Genomic DNA, 3383 nt, shown 5'->3' on the forward strand with positions numbered 1-3383 from the left:
CAACAAAACAAACCAAATAGGAAGTGAAAATTTAGCCATGGCATGAATAGTATGGAACGTAATTTGTCAAAAGCTAATAAAAATCAAGAAGATCAAGGAGTGACCTGGACCTAGCATTCTGTCAATGCAAAACCCTAGACATGCAAGGTGTCTTCGTCAAGAGTAGTCATCACCTTACTTGACCTCATTTGCCTTGTTAAGTCCCTTATTGCACAAGAAGAAACCTTAAACATGTCCACCCCAAACATGGATATAGATGACCTAGGCTTTGACGTAGCCACCTTTCCAGTTGATATTCATTAATTGCTCTCATAATATGACCGACAAACTAGGATATTGCACCATGCAAGGATAACATAGGAGATGGTCACGGACTTAGAGAAATAAAGACGCCTAGGGAAGGACTTGCTCTAGCAAATTGCTCAATATACTAGGGAGCAACACAGGTAAGTAGACAATGAGGAGAGAGAGAGAGAGAGTTCAATGAAGTCCAAAGAATCTTGGTCTTAGTTGCCTTAGAGAGCTAGGGCACGAGGAAGCACAGATAGAGAGAGGTCTTAGAGGTTGACCTAATTGTCAATGAACTCTTAACCAAGCACCTGCTAGACAATACTACTATAGAGTATAGGAGTGCCACATTGGCAGCCTCACTCCTAGTTGGCCTAGGCATGACACCGAATGCACGAGGCCAAACCAAAATACCGATTGTAATGAAATAGATCAAAAAATACTTGACCCATACAACTTTGTGGAACAATTTGAGCAGATTTGGGAGGCTAACCGATAAGCTAAATTGATGATAGGTTAGGATACTTGAATAATAAGATTAAATATGGTCTAACATAAAATAGACTAAGGTTATTGAATAGGTGAAATTATAAGATAAAATACTATGTTAATTGCAAGCATTATTTAGGGTAAGATTTATGGGTGGACAATATATGGTTGATAGAATGGGTGAGACAGAGTGTAGCTTATGTGGCTGATAGGGCATGTAGGACTAAGTATTACTTTTATGGTTGATTGAGCAAATGATCATGGTGATGCTGGTCTTATGGTGGTGGAAGATTCTAGACATGCCATGGGTGAGACCGACATGCAGGTATCATCTTCTTTTGTCATGTGTTGTTATATTTCAATACTGATGTGTGTAAACACACTGAGGAATATCAGGGTACTTTTTTTTCTTTTGGGAGTTTTTTTCCTCTCGGTATTATATATATATTCCGATTCACTTTTAGGGCATACTTAGCCCTTATAATCTCCTTTATATTGTGCTACATAGCATAGATTGGTTTTGTGCATATTTTTATCTATACATGCAACTTTTATATCGAGTATAGTCAATGGCTATGGTTGGCAACAATGATGTATTCTATATGTTGGCTATTGAGGACAAGTTAGATGGAACAAACTATCTAATTTGGGCTTATATGATGCGCCATGTATTGGTTGCAAAGGGGCTTTGGAACATTGTATATGGAATTGAAAGATGCTTTGGTGGTATTTCAAAAGCTACAAGTGTAGTAAAAATAATAAAAATAGGTGCTACTGAGGATGATGTGGGTTCTAGTTGTGCTCTACTTAATGATAGAGCAGCACCATCACCACCTACTCTTGAGGATATTCATTGGAATAGCATAGATACAAAGGCTCATGCTTTGATTGCATTGTCTACCAAGCATACCATGATCCCACATATTTACACATGTAAGACACCTAAGGATGCTTGGAATACTATTTGTACATTTGTATCAAGATAGAAACGAGGCTCATATTTCTTACTTGCACAAGCAACTAGAGAGTGAACATATGGATAAAGGTAACTCCATGGACATTTTCTTAACTAAGATAAAAGATATTAAAGAGCAATTGATTGCCATTGATGAGATTTTGCCAAATAGTTTACTTATGTAGAGTGTTTACAATGGTCTTCTTGATTTTTATTAGAGTTTTATAGCTATTCTTTGTTTGAGGATGAAAGACAATCAGAATGCTTTGTCATTTGATGAGTTCATTTGTGTTTTGTTGCAAGAAAAATAATCTAGGCAAACAAGAATGCTAATAATAATGAGAAAAGAGAGAGAGTCATATGTTTAGCATGTATTGTAAGGCAAAACATCATATCATTCAAGTTTGATGAGTTCATTTTTGTTTTGTTGCAAGAAAAATAATCTAGGCAAACAAGAATGCTAATAATAATGAGAAAAAAGAGAGAGTCATATGTTTAGCATGTATTGTAAGGCAAAACATCATATCATTCAAGATTGTCCTAAATTGGCTATGAAAGAGGCTAAAAAGAAAAAGCCTAGTATGGTTGCAAATGCATCTCCTTCTAAGTCATTAGAATCAACAAATGTTGTGTAAGGTATAGAGTGGACACTTAGTGCATAATGTAGTTTTGGCCCTTCTTTACATAATTCTTACATATCGATTGTGAATTAAAATGTGTGATCCTTTGACAGTGATCTTTTCTACATAGTCTCTTCACTTCTCTTGGGCTTGCTTCTAAGGGCAATATTGCAACACGAGTCAATAAATTTTCTTATCCTATTAGAGGAGTCAAGCAAATTGAATTGACTATTATTAATGGTAGTAGTTTCACACTTATAGATGCTTCATATGTACCAAAGATAAAGAAAAAATTGCTAATAGTTTTTAGACTTATCAAGATTGGCTTGATTGTGAAGTTTATTGATAATAAATATATACTTCATGATCTCTCTTATGGTGATATAATCATTGCATTTGGTTCACTATACCATGGATTATATAAGCTGAATACCTATGTGAAATGTGTGGAAAACATGGCATATGTACTTGTAAATTTGCAGACACTTTCATATGCTAAACTTTGGCATGTGGAATTTGGTCATCTAAATTTTGCTAGTTTGCTATGCATATAGATTTTTGATATGATGTCTTCATGAACTAATCTTGAAACACCTGGAAAAAACATTTATGAAGATTGCATATTCTGTAAAATGCATCATGTTTCATTTCCAAAAGATGGTTTAACGAGAGCTATTTGCAAACTATAACTTGTATGCAACAATGTTTGTAGTCCCTTGCAAACGCCATCTTTTGGCAACTAAAACTTCACAACTTTTTTTGATGGTGACTACTCTAGGAAAACATGGATATATGATTCAAAAGCTAAGTTTGAAGTGTTTTTGTGCTTTAAGCAGTTTATTAGCATGGTTGAAAATTTATCAATATGTGTGGATACTCTCCATTCAAATAGAGGGGAGGAGTTTCTATCTAAGGACTTTAATGCATACTTGGCTAAATGTGGGATAAAATAACAATGTATAGTGCCATATATAGGACAACAAAATGGTATAGGTGAGATGAAAAATAGACTACTCAAGGAGATGGTATCA

General features: G+C 34.9%; 1 pseudogene; it reads left to right on the forward strand.

The window, feature by feature from the left end:
• The first annotated feature begins 1352 nt into the window (after positions 1 to 1352).
• Positions 1353 to 1917, forward strand: LOC148027230 (uncharacterized; annotated as a pseudogene).
• Positions 1918 to 3383: the final 1466 nt, after the last annotated feature.

Source organism: Lygodium microphyllum, chromosome 13 (assembly GCF_053477565.2).
Source record: "Lygodium microphyllum isolate KBCC chromosome 13, Lygodium_microphyllum_v1.1.10, whole genome shotgun sequence".
NCBI classification, from domain to species: Eukaryota; Viridiplantae; Streptophyta; class Polypodiopsida; order Schizaeales; family Lygodiaceae; genus Lygodium; species Lygodium microphyllum.